This window comes from Peromyscus californicus, unplaced genomic scaffold (assembly GCF_007827085.1).
Source record: "Peromyscus californicus insignis strain IS unplaced genomic scaffold, ASM782708v3 Scaffold_10__1_contigs__length_136768540, whole genome shotgun sequence".
Classification (NCBI taxonomy): Eukaryota; Metazoa; Chordata; class Mammalia; order Rodentia; family Cricetidae; genus Peromyscus; species Peromyscus californicus.
Window position 1 is genome coordinate 86,683,532 of NW_026294391.1, and position 18,229 is coordinate 86,701,760.

The window sequence follows — 18,229 nt, forward strand, 5'->3', positions numbered from 1 at the left end:
ACCCACCCTGGCCCTGAAACCAGAGCCAGTGACAGAAACCCACCCTGGCCCTAACACCCCAGCCAGTGAAAGAAACCCACCCTGGCACTAAGAACCCAGTCAGTGAAAGAAACCCACCCTGGCCCTGAAACCAGAGCCAGTGAAAGAAACCCACCCTGGCCCTGAAATCAGAGCCAGTGAAAGATACCCACCCTGGCCCTAAGACCCCAGCCAGTGAAAGAAACCCACCCTGGCCCTGAAATCAGAGCCAGTGAAAGAAAGCCACCCTGGCCCTAAGACCCCAGCCAGTGAAAGAAACCCACCCTGGCCCTAAGACCCCAGCCAGTGAAAGAAACCCACCCTGGCCCTAAGACCCCAGCCAGTGAAAGAAACCCACCCTGGCCCTGAAACCAGAACCAGTGAACGAAACCCACCCTGGCCCTGAAACCAGAGCCAGTGACAGAAACCCACCCCGGCCCTGAAATCAGAGCCAGTGAAAGAAACCCACCCTGGCCATGAAACCAGAGCCAGTGAAAGAAACCCACCCTGGGCCTAAGACCCCAGCCAGTGAAAGAAACCCACCCTGGCCCTGAAACCAGAGCCAGTGAAAGAAACCCACCCTGGCCCTAAGACCCCAGCCAGTGAAAGAAACCCACCCTGGACCTAAGGCCCCAGCCAGTGAAATATACCCACCCTGGCCTGAAACCAGAGTCAGTGAAGGAAACCCACCCTGTCTTTGAAACCAGAGCCAGTGAAAGAAACCCACCCTGGCACTAAGACCCCAGCCAGTGAAAGAAATTCACCCTGGCCCTGAAACCAGAGCCAGTGAAAGAAACCCACCCTGGCCCTGAAATCAGAGCCAGTGAAAGAAACCCACCCTGGCCCTAAGACCCCAGCCAGTGAAAGAAACCCACCCTGGCCCTAAGACCCCAGCCAGTGAAAGAAACCCACCCTGGCCCTGAAATCAGAGCCAGTGAAAGAAACACACCCTGGTCCTAAGACCCGAGCCAGTGAAAGAAACCCACCCTGGCCCTGAAACCAGAGCCAGTGAAAGAAACCCACCCTGGCCCTAAGACCCCAGCCAGTGAAAGAAACCCACCCTTGCCCTAAGACCCCAGCCAGTGAAAGAAACCCACCTTGGCCCTGAAACCAGAGCCAGTGAAATAAACCCACCCTGGCCCTAAGACCCCAGCCAGTGAAAGAAACCAACCCTGGCCCTGAAACCAGAGCCAGTGAAAGAAACCCACCCTGGCCCTAAGACACCAGCCAGTGAAAGAAACCCACCGTGGCCCTGAAACCAGAGCCAGTGAAAGAAACCCACCCTGGCCCTGAAACCAGAGCCAGTGAAATAAACCCACCCTGGCCCTAAGACCCCAGCCAGTGAAAGAAACCAACCCTGGCCCTGAAACCAGAGCCAGTGAAAGAAACCCACCCTGGCCCTAAGACACCAGCCAGTGAAAGAAACCCACCGTGGCCCTGAAACCAGAGCCAGTGAAAGAAACCCACCCTGGCCCTGAAACCAGAGCCAGTGAAAGAAACCCACCCTGGCCCTAAGACCCCAGCCCGTGAAAGAAACCCACCCTGGCCCTGAAACCAGAGTCAGTGAAAGAAACCCACCCTGGCCCTAAGACCCCAGCCAGTGAAAGAAACGCACCGTGGCCCTAAGACCCCAGCCAGTTAAAGAAACCAACCCTGGCCCTAAAACCAGAGCCAGTGAAAGAAACCCACCCTGGACCTGAAACCAGAGCCAGTGAAAGAAACCCACCCTGGCCCTAAGACCCCAGCCAGTGAAAGAAATTTACCCTGGCCCTGAAACCAGAGCCAGTGAAAGAAACCCACCCTGGACCTGAAACCAGAGCCAGTGAAAGAAACCCACCCTGGCCCTAAGATCCCAGCCAGTGAAAGAAACCCACCCTGGCACTAAGACCCCAGCCAGTGAAAGAAACCCACCCTGACCCTAAGACCCCAGCCAGTGAAAGAAACCCACCCTGGCCCTGAAACCAGAGCCAGTGATAGAAACCCACCCTGGCCCTAACACCCCAGCCAGTGAAAGAAACCCACCCTGGCCCTGAAACAATAGTCAGTGAAAGACACCCACCCTGGCCCTGAAACCAGAAACAGTAAAAGAAACCCACCTGTCTTTGAAACCAGAGCCAGTGAAAGAAACCGACCCTGGCCCTGAAACCAGAGCCAGTGAAAGAAACCCACCCTGGCCCTAAGAACCCAGCTAGTGAAAGAAACCCACCCTGGCCCTGAAACCAGAGCCAGTGAAAGAAACCCACCCTGGCCCTAAGACCCCAGCCAGTGAAAGAAACCCACCCTGGCCCTAAGACCCCAGCCAGTGAAAGAAACCCACCCTGGCCCTGAAACCAGAGCCAGTGAAAGAAACCCACCCTGGCCCTAAGACCCCAGCCAGTGAAAGAAACCCACCCTGGCCCTAAGACCCCAGCCAGTGAAAGAAACCCACCCTGGCCCTGAAACCAGAGCCAGTGAAAGAAACCCACCCTGGCCCTGAAACCAGAGCCAGTGAAAGAAACCCACCCTGGGCCTAAGACCCCAGCCAGTGAAAGATACCCACCATGGCCCTGAAACCAGAGCCAGTGAAAGAAACCAACCCTGGCCCTAAGACCCCAGCCAGTGAAAGAAACCCACCCTGGCCCTGAAACCAGAGCCAGTGAAAGAAACCCACCCTGGCCCTAAGACCCCACCCAGTGAAAGAAACCCACCATGGCCCTGAAACCAGAGCCAGTGAAAGAAACCAACCCTGGACCTAAGACCCCAGCCAGTGAAAGAAACCCACCCTGGCCCTAAGACCCCAGTCAGTGAAAGAAACCCACCCTGGCCTTAAGACCCCATCCAGTGAAAGAAACCCACCCTGGCCCTGAAACCAGAGCCAGTGAAAGAAACCCACCCTGGCCCTAAGACCCCAGCCAGTGACAGAAACCCACCCTGGCCCTAAGACCCCAGTCAGTGAAAGAAATTCACCCTGGCCCTGAAACCAGAGCCAGTGAAAGAAACCCACCCTGGCCCTAAGACCCCAGCCAGTGAAAGAAACCACACTGGCCCTGAATCCAGAGCCAGTGAAAGAAACCGACCCTGGCCCTAAGAACCCATCCAATGAAAGAAACACACCCTGGCCCTGAAACCAGAGTCAGTGAAAGAAACCCACCCTGGCCCTGAAACCAGAGTCAGTGAAAGAAACCCACCCTGGCCCTAAGACCCCAGTCAGTGAAAGAAACCCACCCTGGCCTTAAGACCCCATCCAGTGAAAGAAACCCACCCTGGCCCTAAGACCCCAGCCAGTGACAGAAACCCACCCTGGCCCTAAGAACCCAGTCAGTGAAAGAAATTCACCCTGGCCCTGAAATCAGAGCCAGTGAAAGAAACACACCCTGGCCCTAAGACCCCAGCCAGTGAAAGAAACCAACCCTGGCCCTGAAACGAGAGCCAGTGAAAGAAACCCACCCTGGCCCTGAAACCAGAGCCAGTGACAGAAACCCACCCTGGCCCTAACACCCCAGCCAGTGAAAGAAACCCACCCTGGCACTAAGAACCCAGTCAGTGAAAGAAACCCACCCTGGCCCTGAAACCAGAGCCAGTGAAAGAAACCCACCCTGGCCCTGAAATCAGAGCCAGTGAAAGAAACCCACCCTGGCCCTAAGACCCCAGCCAGTGAAAGAAACCCACCCTGGCCCTAAGACCCCAGCCAGTGAAAGAAACCCACCCTGGCCCTGAAACCAGAGCCAGTGAAAGAAACCCACCCTGGCCCTAAGACCCCAGCCAGTGAAAGAAACCCACCCTGGCCCTAAGACCCCAGCCAGTGAAAGAAACCCACCCTGGCCCTAAGACCCCAGCCAGTGAAAGAAACCCACCCTGGCCCTGAAACCAGAACCAGTGAACGAAACCCACCCTGGCCCTGAAACCAGAGCCAGTGACAGAAACCCACCCTGGCCATGAAACCAGAGCCAGTGAAAGAAACCAACCATGGCCCTGAAACCAGAGGAAGTGAAAGAAACCCACCCTGGGCCTAAGACCCCAGCCAGTGAAAGAAACCCACCCTGGCCCTGAAACCAGAGCCAGTGAAAGAAACCCACCCTGGCCCTAAGACCCCAGCCAGTGAAAGAAACCCACCCTGGACCTAAGGCCCCAGCCAGTGAAAGAAACCCACCCTGGCCCTGAAACCGGAGCCAGTGAAAGAAACCCACCCTGTCTTTGAAACCAGAGCCAGTGAAAGAAACCCACCCTGGCCCTTAGACCCCAGCCAGTGAAATATACCCACCCTGGCCTGAAACCAGAGTCAGTGAAGGAAACCCACCCTGTCTTTGAAACCAGAGCCAGTGAAAGAAACCCACCCTGGCCCTTAGACCCCAGCCCGTGAAAGAAACCCAACCTGGCCCTGAAACCAGAGCCAGTGAAAGAAACCCACCCTGGCCCTAAGACCCCAGCCAGTGAAAGAAATTCACCCTGGCCCTGAAACCAGAGCCAGTGAATGAAACCCACCCTGGCCCTGAAATCAGAGCCAGTGAAAGAAACCCACCCTGGCCCTAAGACCCCAGCCAGTGAAAGAAATTCACCCTGGCCCTAAGACCCCAGCCAGTGAAAGAAACCCACCCTGGCCCTGAAACCAGAGCCAGTGAAAGAAACCCACCCTGGCCCTAAGACCCCAGACAGTGAAAGAAATCCACCCTGGCCTTAAGACCCCAGACAGTGAAAGAAACCCACCGTGGCCCTGAAACTAGAGCCAGTGAAAGAAACCCACCCTGGCCCTGAAACCAGAGCCAGTGAAAGAAAACCAGCCTGGCCCTAAGACCCCAGCCAGTGAAAGAAACCCACCCTGGCCCTGAAACCAGAGCCAGTGAAAGAAACCCACCCTGGCCCTGAAATCAGAGCCAGTGAAAGAAACCCACCCTGGCCCTAAGACCCCAGCCAGTGAAAGAAACCCACCCTGGCCCTGAAACCAGAGCCAGTGAAAGAAACCCACCGGGGCTCTGAAACCAGAGCCAGTGAAAGAAACCCACCCTGGCCCTAAGACACCAGCCAGTGAAAGAAACCCACCCTGTCCCTAAGACCCCAGCCAGTGAAAGAAATTCACCCTGGCCCTGAAACCAGAGCCAGTGAAAGAAACCCACCCTGGCCCTGAAATCAGAGCCAGTGAAAGAAACCCACCCTGGCCCTAAGACCCCAGCCAGTGAAAGAAATTCACCCTGGCCCTAAGACCCCAGCCAGTGAAAGAAACCCACCCTGGCCCTGAAACCAGAGCCAGTGAAAGAAACCCACCCTGGCCCTAAGACCCCAGACAGTGAAAGAAATCCACCCTGGCCCTAAGACCCCAGACAGTGAAAGAAACCCACCGTGGCCCTGAAACTAGAGCCAGTGAAAGAAACCCACCCTGGCCTGAAACCAGAGCCAGTGAAAGAAAACCAGCCTGGCCCTAAGACCCCAGCCAGTGAAAGAAACCCACCCTGGCCCTGAAACCAGAGCCAGTGAAAGAAACCCACCCTGGCCCTGAAATCAGAGCCAGTGAAAGAAACCCACCCTGGCCCTAAGACCCCAGCCAGTGAAAGAAACCCACCCTGGCCGTGAAACCAGAGCCAGTGAAAGAAACCCACCGGGGCTCTGAAACCAGAGCCAGTGAAAGAAACCCACCCTGGTCCTGAAACCAGAGCCAGTGAAAGAAACCCACCTTGGCCCTAAGACCCCAGCCAGTGAAAGAAACCCACCCTGGTCCTGAAACCAGAGCCAGTGAAAGAAACCCACCCTGGCCCTGAAACCAGAGCCAAAGAAACCCACCCTGGTGCTGAAACTAGAGCCAGTGAAGAAAACACACCCTGATCCTGAGACCAGAGCTAGTGAAAGAAACACAGCCTGATCCTGAGACCAGAGCCAGTGAAAAAAACACTTTAGCCATGCACCCAGAACTTAATAAACATGCCCTGACTCTGAAACCAGTGCCAAAGAAACACACTTTGGCCCCAGAATCAGAGCCAGTGAAAGAAATATGCCCTGGCCCTGAAATTAGAGCCAAAAGGCTAAAAAGGGCCAGTGAAAGAAACACACTTTGGTCCTGGAACTAGAGCCATATCTGCCCCTGGCCAACTAAGCAGAAAAGTAACCAATCCCTGAGCAGGAAAAATGAACCAATCCCTGAGCAGAAAACCAACCAATCCCGGAGCACGAGATGTAGCCAATCAGGGCTCAAGGACTGAAATCTGACCAATTCCTGCCCTGAAAATCTTCTCCCTGGAAAAACTCCGCCCCTAAGAATCCCTATATAAGTCCTGTGTCTGTTCAGCTTGCTGTGACCGACTTTCTTCTCTGCTGCCTTCTACCCTAGCTGAGGCAGCCACTTTCCCGGATTCCTCCCTCCCCATAAGCCTCTTGAAGGAGGTTTGCGTGAGACCATCTTTCTCAGGAGCAGAGATGGAGCCTGCGCTGAGCGGAGCTGGGGAAACCTTCCCCTAGCAGAGCAGAGCTGTTACACTCCAGAAACCGGACCAGAACTGTAACCTTCCCTGCTGTCTTCCACCCTGGCTGAGGCAGCCACTCTCCTGGATTCCTCCCTCCCAATAAATCTCTTGAAGGAGGTTTGGGTGAGACCATCTTTCTCAGGAGCAGAGACGGAGCCTGCGCTGAGCGGAGCTGGGGAAACCTTCCCCTAGCAGAGCAGAGCTGTTACACTCCAGAAACCCGACCAGAACTGTAACAACTTCGCTGGGGAAACCAAACCGTCCCCTACCAGACCAGAGCTGTTACACTGGGGAAGCCTTTCCCTGGAGCAGGGCTGTAAGCTGCTAAGCTTACTGTGATGTTGTAGTATTCCTTGGCTCCCGATTGCCAAAATACTTTTCCATCAAAGCTGTAACAGTATTCCTTGGTTCCTGAGTGCCAGAATATTTTTCCATCCAAGCTGCAATGCTTACAAAAACACCTTAACAAGTACATTTAGAAAAAAAAATTATTTAAGTAAACCAGCTCACATTTTTTATTTAATTTTAAGCCTAACTTATATAAATTATATCCTCTGAGCAGTTTAAAAGGCACAAAAAACACACATATCTAGTGATGTGTGAGTCTGAGGGGAAGAGGAAGGAGACAAGAGAGGGTAATGGGTATTAATATCAAAATAGGTTGTGTATTACACATGAAAATGTCATAATGAAAACCACTGTTCTATGTAATTAATATATACTAATAAAAACATAGTATACCTCTCCCTCATGAGATGCCTAGAAACATGTCTTATGTGTATACCACCCCCTTAATGTCCACATTAAATTTGCTGTGTGTATTACTCAATATCCCTACTTTATAAGCTCCCTAACATGCTTCATTAAAGCTCATCCTGATTTTGCTGACTCCCCATGGGAGCCCTTACCCTTTTGGAGGAAAGGATGGGGAGTGGGTCTGGCAGCAGGGGAAGGCTAAGGAGGAGTGGGAGGAGGGATGAGAGGGGGATCTGTGGTTGGTATGCAAAATGCATTAAAATTTTTCTTAAGTAAAAAAAAGCTCATCCTGAAATAGTTTTCACTGACATGTATCTGGATGAATCTCACTGCCTACATTGATATACATGTAACATAACACCACATTGAATCTCATTACCATACTTGTTGAAAAGTTTTCTATGCAGTGTGCAACAAAATCTTTCTGTCTTTGTCTCTGAGCTAATTTCACTCAGATTGGACCACTGGCAATGTGCCTAGCCATGCAGAGATGTCGTTTAGTAAGGAGCCCCCCCCCCCCAATAAAAATGCCAGACCTGTCAGTTAAATGATCCACAGCAAGAATCCTCCTGCTTGGCACCAGGAGAAAGACCTGTTTGGTAACTTGAGTCTGAGGCAAGATAAAAGGCCATGTGTGCAAATGAGAGGGTTTCTGATTCTTGTGCCTGCTCTTGGACTCTTTTCCTTCTGTTGGTTTGTCTTGTCTAACTTCAATGTGATACTTTTTGTTTTATCTTATTGTATTTTATTTTGTTATATATATTTTTTTAAATGAATGAAAGAAAACCTAGCCACTAGGGTAAAGGTTAACAAATGAACTGTCACTTACGCCTCCTGGGAGAGGGAAAATCAGTTTTCTCCAATAGAGTAACACTGGGTATATCAACCACTCCAAGACAGGAGTCATGTTCACGAGTTGTTGACCAACTTATCATGGACTCCACAGTTGTTGTTGTTGTTGTTGTTGTTGTGTGTGTGTGTGTGTGTGTGTGTGTGTGTGTGTGTGTGTGTGTCTGTGCATGCATATGGGCACTTGTGAGTGCTTTTATTTGGTTACAATTGGGTGGTTTTTTGTTTTGTTTTGTTTTTTTTGGAATTGTTTATTTTGTTTTCTTGGTTTGGAGGGTTTTATTTTTGTATTGGGTTTTTGTTTGTTTTCTGAGAAAGAACTGAAAAGTTGGGTGGGTAGGGAGGGAAAAGGCTCTGGAAGAACTTGGGGCAGGGGAAGAATACAATCAAAATATATTTAAATTTAAAAATTGTTTTAAAATGATAAAAAGATAAATGAAAATAAGAGACACGGTGGCTTTGAACATTCCCACAAAGGTAAGAAAGTAAAACAGATGCAAGTCAGTTGGCCTCTGGCAGGTTAGGAGCCATTAAAGATGTTTCTGGACTTCTCAGTTAAAGGCAGTTTGTCTATATAAGGGAATCTTTACCTACTGTGTTATGAGATTTTTGTTGTTAAGATTTCAGAAACAAACTTCTGCTCATATTTAATGGTGTCTTCAACAAAGTTCTGAAATCTAGGTCACAGGCAGGATCAATTTTGCAAGGTAAAACAAAACAAGGCTTAGGACTCCTGAAGTATTGGTCCATTCTGTGGTTTTGAGGGCTGGGAATTACTGTAATATCCTTAAGAATTTGACTCCTCGTTCAGATTCCAGCACACCTGATGCAAATACATTTATAACTATCAAATGTCTGGGTCTATTCTTTGCACTATGTGAGGGGTTGTAAAGGGATAACTACTTTCAAAGGTTTCAAAATGACATTTATTGTGTATGCCACTGTGAAGGCTAGTTGGACTCATTTGCTAAGGAGTAAAGGTCTATAAATTACAAGAACAAACAAACAAACAAAAAGATAGACATTTGAAAGACACATAAGGGCAATTCTCTCCTGAGAAGCCCATGCACGTCTCAGGATTATAGATTGTCTTTTTCCTATGCCTTTCTAGCTACACAATAAATAAGTTTACTAACTTTGCTTCACTTTGGCTTGTCCTGAAATTATTTCTATATCATAATCAAGGAACTGCCTTTTCCTGAGGAGAAATCCTAAGGAAAAAGGTGACTTCCCAGGCTTCTAGTAGCTTATATTCTACTTCTCCCTGCCTCCCTTCCTCCTACTCTCTACAGCTAAACCTTCAGGTACATATAATCTCTTCTATGAGTTGTAACACTGATATTGGCAAGGTTAAGAAATACTGAGAAATTTTTGCTCCCCAATTTGGGTCCAACTCTAAATAAACTCAGTTTTCATTTTTTAAAAATATTTCCATTAAAGGCCTGCAAAATAGCCTAGTCCCATATCTACATGAAGGTAGAAAAGATCTAGAGAGATGGCTAGGAGATTATGTGCACTGGCTGCTCTTGCAGAGGACCCAGGTACTATTCCCAGCACCCACAGGGTGACTCACCAACTGTTGTAATTCCAATCCCAGGGAATACAATGTCCTCTTCTGGCTTCCTAGGCATGCACATGGGGTACAAATATATTTGCAGGCAAAATGTCCGCATACATTAAATTGGAATGTATGTTTGTATACCACTTGCATTCCCAGTACCCACAGATGCCAGAATAGAGCATCAGATTCTCTGGAACTGGAGTTACAGATGGTTGTGAGCCACCATTCAGATGCTGAGAACTGAACTTAGATCCTCTGCAAGAGCAGTAAGTTCTCTTAACTGCTGAGCCATCTTTCCAGCCCAAAATAATTATTTTTTAAAGGTAGAACTGAGCCCACAAAGTTGTCTTCTGACCACCACACACTCCCTGTGGTAACACAAAAATTATGAATACCCACTCATGTGCACATATGTGCATTCTCGTGCATGCACACACAGACACACAATAATAAGTAATTTTTAAAAATTCTGTTAATGAGGCAGAGCATTCTGACCAAAGCCAAAGCATCACAGCCAGGGGCTTTGGTTATACATTAAGGTTCACTTAGTTCAGATTGGTTTAGATAACAGCATCTCTTAATGTGATCCTAAGCTCAGTAGTATTGGCATTTCCCCCTGTAGGGGATGGAGTGGTCTATGCTTTAACTACCTTTGTGGCTGACTCGGAAGCATGGAGAAGTTTGAGAATCACTGACTTACACTGCTTGCAATAGCACTGACTTGCTGGCTTACAAAGCAGAAGGCTGCATAATTCAGAAGAATTAAAATTTCATGGTAGGGGCACAGTTCCCTGACATGAAATGAGTTCTTTGCAAAGTAAAAGTGCACACAAATATGTCAAATGTTCAGACCAGCAAACTTGGGAGTTCTGCACTGTGCTGACCTAACTCAAGATCATAGGCTGTACCTCTGAGGGGATACTGTGTGGCTGGGTAAGGCGGATTCCCTTACTTCGATCCTTCCATTATATGGGAAACACTCTCAACCAACCAACCAAACAAACAAACAAAAAACTAGTTTGGGCTTGCATACTGCTCAGTTCTCCCAAGTGGCTGCACAAGGAACCAAACTAGGAATATCAAAGGTCTGAAGGAAAATGTCCTGGAGGATATTTTCATCTTTATTCTGTTTTTAAAACCTGCTGCATCACTACTTCAAGGAACTGTGCCAGACCTCTTCCCCAATGCAGTCTGGTGATCTTCACTAGGTTTTCTTACACAAAACATATCTGAGACCAAGGAGGAGGATCCACCTCTGACTGGAGCACCGGACACATGTCAATCACTGAAAAAAGTCACTATCAGCATTAAGGATAAATTATTTAAGTTTAGAGTGTGAGGACTCCTTTTGATGTTAATTTTCCTGTAAATAAAACAACAGCAGATAGGGGAATATGGCTCCCTGTCAGTTGTTGGACTCCCTCTTGCTGCCCTGGCTGCCCTGTCAGTCACATAGCCAGCTGGACTACTCTTAGGCCAGCAACAGACGTTTAGAATATTCTACAGATCCCTTAAGAAAACTATAGGATGGTCCCAGCTGATTTCCCCTGCTCCTGAATGTACCCAGGGTTGTCTGAAACTGTACCAGTTGTTTTGCTATCACAAGCCCTGGTGAACCTTAGATGACCCCCAAACTACTTCTATATAGCCCAGAGGGAGTGCACGTCCCTTGAGGCTCAGAAAAGGAGGTTTCTGTCACTGGTATGTAATAAGGCTATGAATGGTCCAAAACACAAGCCTCAGTGGCTCTGGCTGTGTAAGCAGGTTGCTGGAGCTCACTTACTGAGTTGATTAGACAAATTCTCCTATGCTTTCTTGTGATGTTGTAACATTAGGCCCAATAAACAACTTTTCTCAAATGGTCTTTCCTTACCTACACTTAGTAGTGCAGGCTGAGCTGATAACACAAAGCAGCAGCAGAGAGCAACGGGCAAGGGCATCATCCAAGCGGAAGCTATCAGGCCAAGAAAGATGGCTAACTGTTATCAGTTGAATATGAAGCTGCTGAAGAGTTCCAGACTGGCCAGGGCAGGAAGCAAGGCTGCAGAATGAGAGACAAGACAGGGTGGAGAGTTGATGCTGAAGAAGCACAAAAGCCTGTAAGAAGCTAGAAAAGAGAACCTGCAGCTCCTACTCACCAGCAGCATTCCAAAGGGCTGAGAAAAACTTATGGCCAAAGGCATCAGACCCTGAGTCAAAAGCTGTGACATGGGCCCGAGTTAAAGCTTAGGGAATACCAACTTACTGGGCCTACAAGAGAACTGCAATCGATTCTGAGGGAGGCCGGAGATATGGCTCAATGGGTAAAAGCACTGCCACCCAACCTGAAGACCTGAGTCGGACCCCCAAGACTCATGATAAAAGAATAAAAACAAACGTGTCCAGCAACCTGTCCTCTGACCTCTCCCAGCATACCACGGCATGCACATGACCACATACATATGTTTTTAAAGATGGAGGAATCTCAATACATATGCTTACTTGAATGCTTTAATGCCAGCTGGAACCAAGGGATACAGCACCCCACTTTCTCTGACCACCTTAGCGCTGCAGCACTTGTACGGTTAGTGACCTACGTACCCAAGACCGGATGCTTCCACCTGTCACAGAAGCTCCCTGCTGCTAAGCACCAAAGGCCAGTGGGCAGTCCTTGAGGTCCCTCTTCTTGTTTACCAAGCTTGGGATCTGGGTAGAACAAAAGAATTACCATCCAAATGATAAAATGTATTTATTCTTACTCTTTGTGCTCTGATTGTCCCTGTTTAATATGAGATGGCAACCAGAAGGATGTAAAGGGCAAGAATAAAGCCCAATTCCTAAGTCAGGAGCCTCTCCAATGGTCAGGCCATAGCAAGAGCAATCTCAGGAGCCTGTTTGGTTTTTGTTTGGTTTTGTTTTGCTTTTCTTTTTTTTTCTTTCTTTTTTTTTTTTTTTTTTTTACAGAGGAGTAATAAAAAATGTCACATAGGGCAGGCTGTCCTTGAACTCATAACCTGTGATCACCTCTCAGATGCTGAAACTACATGCATGCGCCACCATGCCCAGCATAATACTCAAAACTTAGCTTTAAAAAAAAAATGATGAGGCTGAAGAGATGGCTCAGCAGTTAAGAGCACCGGCTGCTCTTCCAGAGGATATGGGTTCAATTCCCAGCAGCCGTTTCTGGTAGCTCACACAGACTGTAATTCATGTCCCCACCTATCAGGCACCTTCTCCTGGCAAAAAAATAAACAAGAAAACATTTTAACATTTAACATTTTTTTGAGAGAGAGAGAGATCGATCCATCTTCTAGAGCTTGGGTTACAGGCTGTTGTGATCCATCAGAAGTAGGTGCCGTAATTTTTTTAATGTGTGGGGGTTGGGGGGTGTTCATAAGCATGAGAGTGAACATGTATATCAGTATCTAAGGACACAAGCAAACCCCAGCGCTATCTTCAAGGAGGCCATCCATATCCTTTGAAACAGATTTTCTCATTGGCCTGGAGTTCATCAATTAAGTTAAACTGGCTGGCCAGGGAACCCTAATAATTTTCCTATCTGTATCTGCTTTTTTCCAGCACTGTGGTTACAAGTGGGTACATTTACTAGTCATTTTCATATAGGTTCTGAACGCAGGCCCTTATGCTTGGAACACAAGCACTTTAATGACTGAGCTATGTCCCCAGCCCTCTTCAGTAATTTCTAACACAAATAAGTCTGAAAAGCAGAATCAATCAGGAAAAGACATTCATTCCCGGTAAGTCTTTTTGCACCCTGAAGGCCTCTCCACCAATGCAGCAAACCGAATCAGACCGAATTGGAAAAGCCCAGGTTTAATGGGTAAAGCATTCCCAGGTGATTCCTGGCCCCTCAGAGAGGAGACAGGGCGAGAGCCCGGCAGAACCACGTGCCTGTTTTCTGGGATGCAGCTTACATACCCTGTGGGAGTGGTCTTGAGCCTCTCTGGGGGAGGAGCTGTGTTTGCAGGGCTTTGAAGGGGTGGGTTTGGGGAAAGATATGGGGAAACGGGAGTTAAGGTGGATCTTCCACCAGAACATTCCAGATTCTTTAGGTATAGGGATGCCAGGGTGCCAGGGGCTGAGTTGGAACTCCCACCCAAACATTCCATACTCTTTGGGTATAGGGATGCCAGTTCAAGTCTGACTGCTTCCTGTGGGCATGGGGTGACGTGGGGAAGAGGAGTTGGGAATTGGTGAGCTCACATTCAGCAGGAGATATGAGTGGAGGAGCATCCGGTTAACTCTCATCCTGGAGACCTTAGGCATCTGTTTCTTCAGGAGGCAAAGAAGACAAGTTTCTAGGGAAAAAAAAATAGATCATTAACATCTGCCCTAGTTGTACTGTAAAGATGAATGTACAGAGCAGAAGAGCAGATAGGCCCTTTAGTGGGACATCTCGGAAAACCGGAGGGTAGAGGGTCCCAGTTGCTGGACAGACCACGTATCCTGAATAGGTGCCCACTTGAGCCTAGAGAGATGTCCAGCATGGATGTCCCAGGAGCTTGGCAGCCGAGGGGGTGGTGAGGATCACAGTAGGAACAGAGAAGGGACCTCAGAAAAGAGAGGTAAGGGGAGGTACCCGGCCAGTGGGGGAGTTTGGGCTGGGAGGTGGTGACTGGGGAGGAAGGGCCTTCCATAAAGAAGCTCAAAAGGGCTCAGGCCTGTAGGAGAGCGTGGGGTGACCCAGAGATGGGTAAGGGCAATGGGGAGAAGGGAGGGCCAAGATAACCTGAGTTCAGTGGAGAGCTTGGTGAGCTGTCGTTTGATGAGTCCATTGGCCTTCTCAACCTTTCCTGAGGATAAAGGTGTCAACCATAGTTAGGAGGTAACAGAGTTCTTTAGGTGTGGGCATGTGAGTGAAGTTCACCTGCCAATTCTCACCTGGTTGGTGTCCTCGAAGCTGGTGCAGAGGCTGACATATCTGGAGGGCCCCTGTGAATGGACCTGTGAAACACTCAGGAGAGTGTGGGGGCCAAGGTGAGTGTGGCCTTTTGCTGAGAACATTGCGAACCAGCAGAGGTACAGGGCAAGCAGTTATGACCAGAAAAAGAGTGTGAGAAGGCTCGCCCTGCAAGAATGCAGGGAAGTGTAAGAGTCTTAAGTGGGAAGGAAGGGATCCCGTCCACCCCCATGACAGAAATTGGTGAGGGAACTGTAGGACCTGAGTGAGATGTCAAAACAGAATAGGTAGCTCCCATGTCCAAAAGAAAGTCAATGGACTTACCTGTTACCTGCAGCGTCACCCCAGGCTCGGAGAGGGCAATTGGAGTCAGCAGGTCTAGGCCATATCAGTTCTCTGCCAGGCTTACTAGTTCTCAGTTGCCAGTTTTGGTGAGGTTGGACCTCCATGGCATGGCATAGAGGATGATCCTGCATGGGGGGCATACCAATTTCCAATGCCCAGACTGTCAGCAGACAGGGCATGACCTCCTGGGCAGCTGGGGGTCAGGGCAATACCGTGACCAGTGGCCCTGCTTTTCACATTTGAAACAAGTTTTTGGAGGAGCTGACTTAGGCTGAGCTCTGGTGGGATGGAGCCTCATGGCCATCTTCTCTTGTACCCCTTGTGGGGGGCCTGGTGGCCTCAGAGCAGCTGCTAAGGCTTGGGCTTAGAACATATTCTGTTGCAGCGTTGTCTGTCAAGTTGACTTGGCTGACATTCTCGAGCATTAAAAACTTAAAAAAGCCATTTTCACCAATTCCTGTAGGGGAGTTTGGGGATCCTCCTCAGCCTTTTAAAATTTTTTCCAGTATCTGGCACTGACCAAGAAATGAAACGGGTGGGAAGGCAGGAGTCTGGTGAGACTGAGTATGAGAAGAACTGGGGAAGATTTAAGGGTGTTGGGCCAGTGTGTAGGTTGAGGCATTGGGAGATGGGGGGAGCAGTGGGGAGAGAAGGGGACAGGAAGAAGGGTAAGGAGGAGGAATTTGGTCTTAGATTTGTGGCCCTGGAGGAGGGGGTTGGGTAGGCAGAGTCTGGGGGAAGTGGGGGAGGGGCCAGTGTCCTGGGCAGCATGGTCAGAGTGAATTTTTTTTTTGAATCCCAGTTCCCAGATAGGCGGGAATCTGGAGGCACCATGACTCTAGCCAACAAGACCAGTGCTGTGAGACATTGGCCCCTGTAGGGAGGATGAGAATGCCAACCCAAAAACCGTGGACATAGGGCAGTTCTGTCCAATTATATCAGATAGCCCCAATTTGAATAGATTTTGTAAAAGACCCCACAGGGGCGGTTGACAAGTGCCGTTTCTCAAGTCTATGCTGGGGACCTGAAGTCTAGCACAATGTGTCCACTGTGCTAAGTCTTGGGTCAAAAAATGGTGGTGTATGGGAAATTCCCTTCAACAGAACATCTTCTGGAGAAGGGGTCCCAAGGAACAAAGGCAGCCCTTTGCTCCAGAATGGGTCAGGTGGAGCAAAGGCAGCCCTTTGCTTCTGAAAGGGTCAGGGGGCCTGGCGCATCCATGTCTCTGGTAGGACACCCCGAAAAACAAAGAGGCTCTGGGCCTCCTAGGCAATGACTTGAAAAGGAAATTTACCTAGCCAGGAGCCGATCTCAGTCTGGTAGAGAGCAGGTGTGGGGGAGAGCAGTATTTTCCCACCACGCGGCCCTGGGCCAGTGGGGAAAAAAAACACCCCCCCCCAAGTGGACCTCCAGATGGTAAGTCTTTTTGCACCCTGACAGGCCTCTCTGCCAACGCAGCAATCCAAATCAGACTGAATCAGGAAAAGCCCAGGTTTAATGGGTAAAGTGTTCCTGGGTGATTCCCCGGCCTCTCAGAGATGAGAGACCACAAGAACCATGTGTCTGTTTTCTGGGATGCAGCTTATATACCCTGTGGGAATGGTCCTGAGCCTCTCTGGGGGAGCAGCTGTGTTTGGAGGGCTTTGAAGGGGCGGGTTTGGGGAAAGAGATGGGGGAGGGGAGTTGAGGTGGATCTTCCACCAGACTCCTTCCAAACATTCCTGACTCTTTGGGTATAGGGATGCCAGGGTGCCAGGGGTTGAGGTGGAGCTCCTGCCCAAACAATCCCCAAAGAAATGCTACTTTGGAGTGTGGGAAAACAGCAACATTTTCACAGATTACCCTCCATTCATCATTCACCGCTGTTCCTTCCCATCCTGCCTGTGACAAACAGCAAGTAACCCAGAGGTGCCCCATGACATAAACACACTGGAAATAGCACACACCTCATGGGGACATCAACAACAGTCACCCAGAGTTTATTCCATTTTTCACTCCCAACTCCTCATCACCCCCTCTCACTTCTGTTCCCCTATCTCTAGTCCCTGGGTGGATGGACATGCCTGACTCTGAGCTGAGAAAAAGCCCTGAGATTCCCCACTTCCTCTTCTCCCCAGTGTTGGTGATGGTATTCCACTGGCCCTGCCCATGTCCTCCATGGCAGTAGCAGTGACACTGGCTATACTGGCCCTTCTGGGAGGCCTCAAGGATGGTCATCTTTAGTGAGAGCTCTGTGTACTTCCAAGGGCAGGCAGGAAGGGCCAGGAAGTGCACCACCTGTATCCCCAGCCTACTCTAATCTCCAGTCAGGTTGATCCCCAAAGTTTTGGTTACTACCAGGTTTTCAGCACATACCTAGTAAGCACAGACAAATTAAACCACAGATTCTGAAACTGAGTGGCCAATCTGTCAGGAAGTAAGCAGGTGAATTGGGAGGAGAATATTTGCTGGATAGCAACTCACTGAGTAGCTCTAGAAATCCTGGAATTCACTCTGTAGCCTAGGCTGGACTCAAAACAGATAGTCCAAGTGCTGAGGTAACAGGCATAAGACACAACAGGCCTTTTGAATTGCTTTGGTTTTATTGTTTTGTTGACTCCCTGCCTTTTCTCTTTGTATGTTGTCTCATTTATTTTATTTGAAATGTTACACATTACCACTGTGTGCTCCTCACTGAACTGGTAATTTTTAAGCAGCCCATGGACCTGCTCCTTCTGAGTGTTTGGATTATTCCACTGTACCACTATGTCTACTTCAGTGGATTGCTTTGTTTTTATTTGTTGTGCATCTGTTTAATCTGGACTTCCCTTTGTTTTGTAACTTGCCTGGACAATGTTCTGGAAGGCAGCCTGAAAGGAAGGCAGCTTAATTAAATTCTTGATAATATGTCTGACCATTTTCAGGTTGGCAACAGGGTGTAAAAGACAGATATAATTATCTAATTCTCTGCCGTTTTTCAGAAGACTATTAAGAGCCAGTCTCTAAAAGGCTTTAAATATGAACCAAAAAAAAAAAAAAAAGCCGGGCAGTGGTGGTGCACACCTTTAATCCCAGCACTCAGGAGGCAGAGCCATGCGGATCTCTGTGAGTTTGAGGCCACCTGGTCTACAGAGTGAGTTCCAGGACAGTCAGGGCTACATAGAGAAACACTGTCTTGTAATGAGTTTTTGACCTTACCCCAAAAGGAATAAGTGAAAATACCAATCTATGGTGTTCCATCAAATCAAAACTCCTTTGGATAGGTGAAGATGGGGTAGCTGAACAGTTTGAGAGAGAAAAAAATTCTAAGATGTTGTGGGATATTTGTACACTGTGTAACAATGTATTGCTGTGACTGGTGTAATAAAAAGCTGGATGGCCAACAGCTAGGCA

General features: G+C 48.8%; 1 long non-coding RNA gene across 16 annotated transcripts in view; it reads right to left on the reverse strand.

The window, feature by feature from the left end:
* LOC128109290 (uncharacterized) overlaps positions 1-18,229 on the reverse strand; it is a 104,953-nt gene that overhangs the window by 78,507 nt on the left and 8,217 nt on the right. For 9 of the 16 annotated variants that reach the window (XR_008217786.1, XR_008217781.1, XR_008217800.1 and 6 more), the window contains 5 exons: positions 14,494-14,982; positions 14,342-14,405; positions 13,816-13,910; positions 12,193-12,827; positions 11,486-11,653 (listed from right to left, as the gene is read on the reverse strand). This is a non-coding gene — a long non-coding RNA (uncharacterized LOC128109290). Of the gene's footprint in view, positions 1-8,174; positions 10,976-11,485; positions 11,654-12,192; positions 12,828-13,815; positions 13,911-14,341; positions 14,406-14,493; positions 14,983-18,229 lie in introns of those variants that run through there. The other 7 variants (XR_008217799.1, XR_008217780.1, XR_008217795.1 and 4 more) reach the window with 7 other exon arrangements.